The 10,193-nt window shown below is 47.0% G+C and overlaps 1 long non-coding RNA gene across 2 annotated transcripts in view; it reads right to left on the bottom strand.

Moving 5' to 3' along the window:
* Positions 1 to 4,881: 4,881 nt before the first annotated feature.
* LOC143443940 (uncharacterized) overlaps positions 4,882 to 10,193 on the bottom strand; it is a 30,669-nt gene continuing 25,357 nt past the window's right edge. The window contains exon 7 of one of the 2 annotated variants that reach the window (XR_013113395.1): positions 4,882 to 5,896. This is a non-coding gene — a long non-coding RNA (uncharacterized LOC143443940). The remainder of the gene's footprint in view (positions 5,897 to 10,193) is intronic. The other variant, XR_013113396.1, reaches the window with a different exon arrangement.

The following is a 10,193-nucleotide window of genomic DNA, read 5'->3' as shown; positions in this document are numbered from 1 at the left end:
AGTCACCTCAGTCAGTGCTCCACTGGTGGGGAGAGCAATGAATGCATCCTGATCCTGCATCCAGAGATTGACAGATTCTCAGAGCTATAAGCCAGCCTCTGTCCATTCCTCCCCAGCTTAGAGTTAAAGTTCTTTTGGGTTGTTTTAATTTAGTTTAGTTTGGCTTGATTTGGAGGGACAAAGTTATGAACAAATGGAGTGACTTACTATGTAGTCCAGGCTGGCCCCAAATTCTCCCTCAGCCTCCTGAGTAGTGGGATGACAGACAACCAACCCCCACACTAACTTTTCAGAGTCACACGCTCTCTCTCTCTCTCTCTCTCTCTCTCTCTCTCTCTCTCTCTTCTCTTCTCTTCTCTCTCCCCCTCTCTGTCCTCTCTCTCTCTGTCCTCTCTGTCTCTGTGTATGTGTGTGTGTGTATATCTGTATGTGTGTGTATATGTGTGTCTGTGTCTGTGTGTGTGTGTCTGTGTGTGTGTCTGTGTGTGTGTCTGTGTCTATGGGTGTCTGTGTATGTATGTGTTTGTGTCTGTGGGTGTGTATGTGTCTCTGTCTGTGGGTGTGTCTGTGTATATGTCTGTGTATGTGTGTGTCTGTGGGGGGGGGTGTCTGTGTCTGTGGGGGTGTGTGTGTCTGTGTGTGTGTATGTGTGTGTCTGTGTCTGTGGGTGTCTGTGTATGTATGTGTCTGTGTATGTGTCTGTGTATGTATGTGTCTGTGGGTGTGTATGTGTCTCTGTGTGTGTGTCTGTGTCTGTGGGTGTGTATGTGTCTTTGTCTGTGTGTGTGTCTGTGTATGTGTGTGTCTGTGTCTGTGGGTGTGTGTGTGTCTGTGTGTGTCTGTGTCTGTGTGTGTCTGTGTGTGTGTATGTGTGTGTCTGTGGGGGGTGTGTCTGTGTGTGTGTATGTGTGTGTCTGTGTCTGTGGGTGTCTGTGTGTGTGTGTGTCTGTGTGTGTGTCTGTGTGTGTGTTCCCTCGGTGACAGACGGGGGTGGGGGGAAAACAAGCAAAGAGGGTTGAGGAGGTTTAGGATACAAGTCCCAAGAAATAGCTTTCCCAAAAATGAGCCAAATGTTAGGATTGAGATTGAGATGCTGGACCCTGGCCAACACCCTTCAAAGGAAAGACAGGGGGGTGGGATATGCAGTACCTGCCCTAGAAAGAGCCTGGGAACACTCACAAAGGTGAGCCAAGCCCCACGCCTGGACCCACCAAGAGGGTGGAGTAGGGCCAGGTGGGACCAAGCCAGAAGCTCTAAAAGCTGCCTGTGAACCCTGAGCAAAAGTCTAGACACACCCCTCAAGCACAGAGAGGGAGAGACTGATGCTGTTTTGGTGATCTGTGCCTTCTAATTCTAAAAAAAAAAAACCCAGGATAGAAATCATGGGGACAACCTGGATACTGGAAGAATCAATCTGCTGCCTTGAAACCTTGAAGGACTGGTCCATGGGTCCTTTGGGCATGTCATGAAGGTTAGACTTCAGAGAAGTGACAAGAAAGAAGAGTGCTTCTCTGATTTCACATGGCAAAAATTACTTCAATTTAAGGTTCAAGATAATATAGGATCTGAGGCCACATTTATGCAAATCTATCCTCAGTTCTTTCAGAGATTTCATCCAGGCAGCTCCGGGGCTAGCTGCATGATGAGGAGCTAAGAGCTTGTCTCTCCACACACACCTTCCCTCTGCCCTGCAGAATTCTCTGCCTCCTTCCTCCCCCATCTCCCCTTTGGGCTGGAGCACACGGAAACAGGGAAATATGAAGACAGGAGCCTCTGGGCACGGTTTCTCAGAAGGAGAAGCTGATACAGACCTGACGTACAAAGTTCTTGCAGCTCCAGACCTATTTCTCTGCCTTTTCATGTAACCAGAGAAAAAACACAGTTGTGTCTAATGTCCTCCAGCCAATCTTAAATGGAAGCAAACCTGCTGCCTCCTTGTGTGGCAGGGGCTAAGAGGGGCCCAATTCCCAGGGATCAGCTTGTGCATCTTTCCTGAAGTTGTTTCTTTTGTCAGAGACCCTCGAGATGTTTATTAGTCTAGGAGAGTAAACGCACTGAGAAGCCGGGTTGTTCTCTCTTACTGTTGCTCCTCAGTGTGTTTGTGCTTTATGTAATTCTCATGTAAGTGGGAAGCCTGAGTTGGTGGAGATCTGGGTTGAGCATCCAGATCATGCAGTTCCCTGGATAGCCACCAAGAAGGGACTGAAGCAGAAGACATGACGTCATCTTCAGGGAGGAGACTTTTCAGCTGTCTGGAGCGGAGAGCTAGGACAAAGGAAAACCACCACTGGCCCTCAAACCCCAAGAAGAGGCCAGAACACCTTTCTGGGCCCCAATCCAGCCTCTGCCTTGAAAACAAAGTTCCAAATGAAACGCAGTGCAGATTCCAGACCTCCAGACCCTAGTGGCCCTTCGGGAAAGCCAGCTCCAAGCAGCCCAGAAGGTCTCTGTGCTTTCTGTGCCCCACCCACAGAGAGGACTCCAAGGCTACAGCAGACCTAAGATAATTCAAGGGTCACCAGGCCAGGTCTTTCTAGATCTTTCTCTTACAAAGGGAAAGGAGGGGGATGGGGCTAGGGAATGAGGACCTCCACCCATCCATGAACAGCCCCCAAGTCCCTTTTAGTCCTTGGCATGGTAATTGATGGCCAGGAAACTCTACAGCAGCCTCAGAAAGCTAATGTGGCAGGAGCTCCCTCCTGACAGCAGAGCTAATAAGAAATTTGCTAATGCAATTTATCACTTTAAAAAGCCATATGTCCGTGGATATGAGCACTTCTCTGCGGCAGCCAGAGGAATTGTCAGAGCAGAGCAGCCAGTAGCTCCCAGAAGGGGATGCGGATGATGTCTTCACTAAATCAGTGGTGCAATGCAGCAGGCAAGGCAGAGGAGGGCTGTTGGGGAGAGGCAGGTGGTGGTAGGCCTCCCACTGCAAGCCCTGGCTCTCCCACTCCCAGGAAGTCAACCTGGACTATCCTAAGAACCCATTAAGAGCCAGCTGCCTCCTTGGAACTGGAAGCGCCTGCTTTCACTTCCTGCTGCAGTATTAAATAAACGTGTTTGTCTGCAGAGATGACTGATCTGTCTGCACCCCCACTGCTGACACAACAGACCCCACTGGATGGGCACATTTGTTTTGTTGTTTTGTTTCCTAATCCCCTGCAATCCATGACCAGGATTGTCAGCCCAGAGCCAGCAGCAGGGAAAGATTAGAAGCCTACCTCAGGTCCAACAGGGTCTCTGTTCCCAGTTGAGACAAAAAACTACTTGCTTTAAGTACCCAGTGTCTAGTAAAACAGAGAAGCTTCTGCAAGGGAGAAAAAACAATAAAAACCAAAACCACTATAGTGTGCTTTTGCTTCAAATCCTTCATTTTCCCCTAAAACAAATTCACAGAAACACAAAGGAAACAGTTGCCCACTGTGGTAATGGAGCCCAGGGCCGGGGAAAGACAGTGATTAAATGGCCACATAGCTGGAGTCCCCATAGCTCTCTGGAATGGGTCTCAATCTCCATCTGTGGAATGATAAGGGTTGGGGCAAGGCTAATATTCATGGCACCAACACCCCAAGAAACACTAAAGCCAGTTCCCACTGTTGTAGACTTTTTCTAAAGAAGTTTTTTTTTTTTTTTTTTTTTTTTTTTTTTTTTTTGACACAGGCTCTTATGTATTCCAGGATGGCCTCCAATTGGCTGTGTAGTGGAGGATAGCCTTGAACTTCTGATCCTCCTTCCTTCACTTCTCAAGTGCTAGGATTATAGTCTGTGTCATCATGCTGTGTTTATAAGGCCTTGGGGATCGAACCCAGAGCTCCCTGTGAGCTAGGCGAGCACTCTATTAACCAGCTCTAGTTCTAGGTCCTTAAAGCAAGTTTTGGTCCTAATTGTTCCCTATCCTCTACGTCCATGGTTTGGATTTGGGATAGAAGATACCCAAGCGAGACAAAGGCCAGGGGCCCACTACTAGGGAAGAAAAAGTTATGCTGGGGTCTGACACAGTCCAATGTGGACAATGGAGACTGTCAGTTTCTATACTGCCTTCCTGTCTTCTGCCCAGTTAGTGTTGCTGAGAATGGACAAAGATGGATAGAATTCAGCCTGAGGACTTCACTCAGGGAGATGGAAGTGAAGTTCCCTATGTGGAACTGATGTCACCTGTATGTCATCCAGAAAGTTCCAAATATTCTTTCAAACATTTTAGAATGCATTTTCATGTTTAAGATACCATCTCCTTGTTGTATTATTTTTTAAGAATTAATTTTGTGTGTGTTCATATGTCTGTGTCCCCAACTTGGGGATTACAAATGCACATGCAAAGGCATGGCTTCTTAAAAAATATGGATCTGGGGCTGGAATTTAGGACTTGACCAATTGAGCTATCTTCCTAGCCCTTCAGCCCCAACCCAACACTTTAAATTCTTCTTGAGCTGAGAATGGTGGAATAAACCTTTCACTTTAGCACCTAGACGCAAAGGCAGGAGGATCTCTGTGAGTCCAAGGCCAGCTTGGCTTATGTTATGAGTTCCAGGACAGCCAAGGCTAAATGGAGAGACCCTTTCTCAAAAACAAACAAACAAATAAAACAAAATACCTTAATGATTTGATTTTAAATTTTCTTCTTTTTCCTCCTCTGTTTATGTTTCAAAGGCAATTCTTTGGTTATTTTGCTACTTGTATTTGCTTTGTTTTCTGAACGAGAGTCTTCACAGCACAAGCCCAGGCTGGAGCCAGCCTCCCACATTGAGGTTGCAGATGTGTGACACCATGTCCAGTCCTCCAAATCCACTTTGTTACCATTTCTGCCTGTTCCGCGCCCCTCCGAGTCCCCTTTGCCCGCGAAAGAGACACGTGAGGCAGTGTTCGGGTAGTTACTACAACGAGGCTTTATTCTTGTATCAGCAGAAGCGGAAAGACCCCAAGCCCGGGAAAGGCACTGCTATATGTACCCTAGAGTGGCGTGTTCACTTCTGATTGGCTGTTCACTCATCACCCCCTATTACGCCCTGGGATGGGCAGTGACTTTGGCGCGCTTTTGCCTTTTGCACCAGCACAGTTAGTTGTTTACTTGTGGGAGCACAGGATGCCCGCGCCATCTTGTAATGGCGAATGTTGTCATGCTCACCGCAGCTCCTAACATCTCCCCCTATCAATTTTATTAAAATGGAACAGCCTTTTGCCTATCAAGCGCGGCACCAATTCAGTGAGGGAAAGCAGAGGCCTGTGCAAAATGAGATATTGTAATGGGTTTCTTCTCTTGTAGTCATGCAATAAGTAATACTTCCCATACCCATCTCGATGCCTTTTTGTCGGGGAAAGGGAGCCTCCACTCTGGAGCACCCGGCGGCCGTCCGTGGGCAGAGAGGAGGTTTTGGCATCAAACCTTTGTGCAATCAGGCATACTTTCGGGAAATCTATCCACACTCGTGGAACATTCCCTGTCGAGTACCCACTCGCAAACACCTCTAAATATTCAGGTACCACAGTTATTCAGGCAAGGGCTGGCTAGACTTAGACCTCTCATCGACCCAGTGCAATGGGCTGAAGCCTTGGGGTGCATCGACTGAGGGTCTCAGTCATCAGTTACTTTCTTAGCATAAATAGCCAAATTTCAGGGGAAGATCCTTGTTCCAAGGCTACGAGTGCTTGGGCGATAGCAACCTTGTCACGTTTTTGTTGGGCTCTGAGCTTGCAGACCAACCATAACATAAACACTAATCCACAACATAGGGCTGCACCAAACAGGCCTATCCCCACCCTTTAAGAAAGAAAGAAAAGGCAGAGGTAAGCCAAGAAGTAAAATCGCCAGGGGTAACAGGGTCCACTCGTGTTCCATCAAGGCTCAAGATCCGGATCTGCAATTGCTGCTGCATCTGGTCCAGCTCTCTAGTCCAATTCCCTTGTAAATAAGCAGAAAGATTATGGCTTTGAATAAATGTATCGTTCATAAATCTCAGAGGTGTAATACATAGATGTGGGGTTGCTGACACGCAGCTCATTTGAACCACATCTATGAGTTGTTCTACATGGGCTTGCAGCAAATTAACTCTCTGATTGACCAACAGAATGTCTGATGCCAAGTGTGCATCCACTTTCTGTAGAGTGGTCAAAGCCTCAGAAGTCTTTTCTGAAATTTGATTAACAACAGCAGCTGCTGTAACTTGATTAGCCAAGGCTATGCCGGCTGTCACAGCTGCAGCTGCAGAGATGGTAATAGCAGTGACAATGGCTGCAGTAATGCCAAAGTCTCTTTTATGTCTTATTAATGATGTAATAGGGAAAGTTTCAGGATCGGCTTCTACTGGAATGGGCACAAAGGTAGGCACGTGCACAACCAAGGCCAGGTCTAGTGATCCATTCCAGCATTGTGCTAAAAAGCATGTAACATTCTTAAATCCAAGATATCAGAATTATTTTAAAAGTTGAATAACATAAAGAAAAATGGGGGGTCCACACACACCGACACCGGTTGTGCAGATGCATCCCTAAACACCTTATTAATTTTAATGTTATTCAAATGGCTAGAGATATTAGATCGTGTAGCTGAAACATTTTGTACTTCATGAAATATACCATTCAACAAGGCAAAGGCAGATACACTGGCACTAGCTCCAGCCTCATTACTCAACACCCAATGATAAAAGGGCCAAATATTTTCTATGCCAGTGCTCTTACCTGTATTATTCATTATAGCCAAATCGAGAGGAGGGGATAAATTAAATCCTCTGGCAATTTGTTTTTTGGATTTAATCTTAGACTGGCAAGGTGAAAACACCACTGGAAAGGACAAATCCGGATAGTACCATGGTATCATCTGTTGCAAAGTGACAGTATTGGTATGCCAATTGGACCTCTTAATTATAGAAACATTACTTCCAATCATGGTGCTGGTAATGTTTATAGGTGCTGATGAATTCAGACCGACATTTCCCTATCCTTCCATCTGTCCTGAACTAATCAGATTCAAGACAGCCCTAGCACTCCTGTCTCCACCTTACTGTAAGTCACAGGATCCACCCAATTAGCAAGAGTGGCTTTCTTAAGAATCATACAAGGTGTATGCAGTTTACTTGTCTTATTATCCTTGCTTGCTGCCACAAAACAAAGTGTAAAGTTTAATGGAAAACTTGTAGCATTATATAACTCAGGCTGCTGGTGAGTGCACCGAGAGAACGGGGCATCCATGTAACACTCAGTAGCTGTAAACAACGGCAGCACTGCAGAACTTGAATGTACTGGCATGGGAACAGGCCAAGATCTAACTATGGCCCATAGTGGTATACTTGTCCCCAAATCGAACATCAGCATCAGGAGAATCAGAGCCGTTATCTTGCAATCTAGCTTCATTCTTCATGATCTACACCAGCCAAGTGGGGACCCTGTAGCGCGCAGCCTCGCCGATAAGGAGCACGCCACACTTCAGGATTCTTCTGACAGCATTTATTAAACAGCTCTCTTAATAGTGAGATGGAGGAAGGACCCCTAGCTCAGAAAGCCCGCTGCTTAAATAGAGCTTTGTGAGACGTGCAGATCCCTCATTGGCTCAAATCTTTCATCCAATTGTCATACTCTGTTTTCGCGCCATGCGCAGGCGCATTCTCAAGTAAAGCTTCCGTGAAGAACCAGGAAGCAGAAGCCTGCGCCATCTTTTGGCAAATACGGCTCCTCACAGGACCCAAATTGGATTATCTTCACCCTGTGGAAAAACACAGACAGTTCCCCTCCCCGGCCATGGCAGGGGTCAATCGTGTCCCTGACCTTGGAGAAGGACAGCAGCCATCTCTAAATTTGCTGCCGCAAGTCCTGCATTAGTGAGGGGACCTCCCAAGCCGCAACAGATTCTTAACCAGTCTTGCAACCCTCTGTTCCTACGAGGGGCAATGACTGTGCGGCATTCCGCTGTAGCATTTTCAAAGACCATTTGTTCTATCAATGGCATCACCTGTTCCTGGTCACCAAAAATCCTACCCGCTGCCTCAGTCATTCGGGCCACAAAATCATAAAAAGACTCATTAGATGTCTGAATTATCTTGGACAAATAAAGGTAACTGCCTTCCTTCCTAGGGAGAGACTTCCATGCCTTTATTGCAGCTGATGCTATCTGTGCATAGACCTGCCAGGGATGCGCGGTCTGGTTGTTCACGAGTACGCCAACTCCAGCCAGCATGTCAAAAGTCCATAATTGTTGTCCCTCAGTGTTTGCATTAATCCTGGCTTGTGCTTGCAGTGCCTCGTGCCACAAGGCCTTCCACTCTAGGTATTGGCCCATATTGTTAAGTACCGCCTTCACTGTGTCCTGCCAGTCTCCTGGCATCATAGCAGCTGTACTTAATCTCTCCACTTGAGATACAGTTAAAATAGCCCCAATTCCATATGCGTGTACTGCCTCAGCTAATTCTTTGACCTGCCTATACTCTACTGGGGCATGAACATGGATGCCTTCTGCCCCTTCAAAGACCGGAAATGCCAGCTGTAGCTGTCTCGATCTCCTGGGCTGAGAAATGAATTAGAGACGCTGCCCGGGGCATAGGCCGGAGGCAAGGGAGGGGCCGAGGGGCTCAAGGTCTTTCTTAGTCTTATCCCAGAACGGTTATTTTTTGCATAGGCGGCTGCCTCCTCCTCTAGGCTTTCCTCCTCGGAGCTGCCAAGGTCCATGGTGGCAAGCTCCTCAATGGGATACAGGGGGGTCCCCCCAAACTCCACTCTCTCTTCACCAGCCGGTAAAGGGTCCTTAACCTTAACAGGCCCTGCAGTGGCCCCTGTTCCTTTTGAGTACTCTTTTCTTTGACCAGGCTCCTTGGCCTGTCTCTGTTGCCCAGGCTTTTTTGCCTGCTTCTCCTTTCCAGGCTCCTTGGCCTGATCTTTTTCCCCAGGCTCCTTGGCCTGATGCCGGCTAACACACTCTGTTTCTGATACCCTGGAGTGGACCTCTCCTGAAACCTCTTGACTTGCCCTAATAGCTGTGCTGCGAGCTGGATCCTCACAACACAAATAAGCTAAAAACAAAAGCAACACAAGCAAGAGGCCAACTAGTGCAGCAGCAACAATGGGTGAAAATCTGCTCACAACGAAGGCTTCCACCCCAAACATATCTCTCAGAGACGTACCTCGATCCTGTAGTCTTTTAACCCGCCCCGAATCTTGGGGGGTCTCTGCGGCGCCTTGAAATACCCAGGTTTCGGCACCAGATATTCCGCGCCCCTTCCGAGTCCCCTTCACCCTCGAAAGAGACATGTGAGGCAGTGTTCGGGTGGTTACTACAGTGAGGCTTTATTCTTATATCAGCAGAAGCGGAAGACCCCAAGCCCAGGAAAGGCACTGGTATATGTACCCTAGAGTGGTGTGTTCACTTCTGATTGGCTGTTCACTCATCACCCCCTATTATGCCCGGGGATGGGCAGTGACTTTGGTGCGCTTTTTGCCTTTTGCACCTGCGCAGTTAGTTGTTTACTTGTGCGAGCACAGGATGCCCGCGCCATCTTGTAATGGCGAATGTTGTCATGCTCACGGGGCTCCTAACATCTGCCGAGATCAAAACAAAGATAATCTTGTTGCTATTTGGCTAGGAATACACTCAATTAATAGTTAGTCCACAGGAAATTCTTTACTCTGTAGAGGACACAAAATTGTTACTTCTACTCCCATAGGGATTTCAGCTGAGCCCGAGAATTAAATTACCTAAAATGAAGCAAGGCATACAAAGATGACTTGCATGACACAGGAGCCAACATTTGGAAAGGAAAAGGCAAAGGAATCCGGGAAAACTGGGAACAGATTGGACAGAGATTCTATGTATATTGTAGAACTGCGCTCGCCAAGGGGAGGTGGGCTGGGGAACCCGGTGCTGGAGATGAGAAATAGTTCTGTGGCTGATTTTCATACAGATTTCTTTCAGCCTTGATTGTGTCTTACAAGTGCATGACTTTCTTTTCCCAGCACGGGAGAGGGTCTCTCTAATGAGGGTCTCATTACTTCCTTTCAGGAAGAGATTGCAGCATCAGAACCCTTTTTACATCCACTGTTTTTTCTCTTTTTAATTCAAAATAATGCTTCTATCAGAGTGGAATATTTGAGATAATATACTTCTACTCTTCAATCTTCACAAAATCGAGTCTTCATATATCCATATATTCCACGGAGACAGCATCTTATGTAGCTCAGGCTAGACAAAGTATTCTATAGCTCAGGCCCTTGTC

The sequence above is a fragment of the Arvicanthis niloticus genome, chromosome 11 (assembly GCF_011762505.2).
Source record: "Arvicanthis niloticus isolate mArvNil1 chromosome 11, mArvNil1.pat.X, whole genome shotgun sequence".
Taxonomy (NCBI): Eukaryota; Metazoa; Chordata; class Mammalia; order Rodentia; family Muridae; genus Arvicanthis; species Arvicanthis niloticus.
The sequence above is the reverse complement of the archived record's forward strand: the minus strand, read 5'-3'. Positions and strand labels throughout refer to the sequence as shown.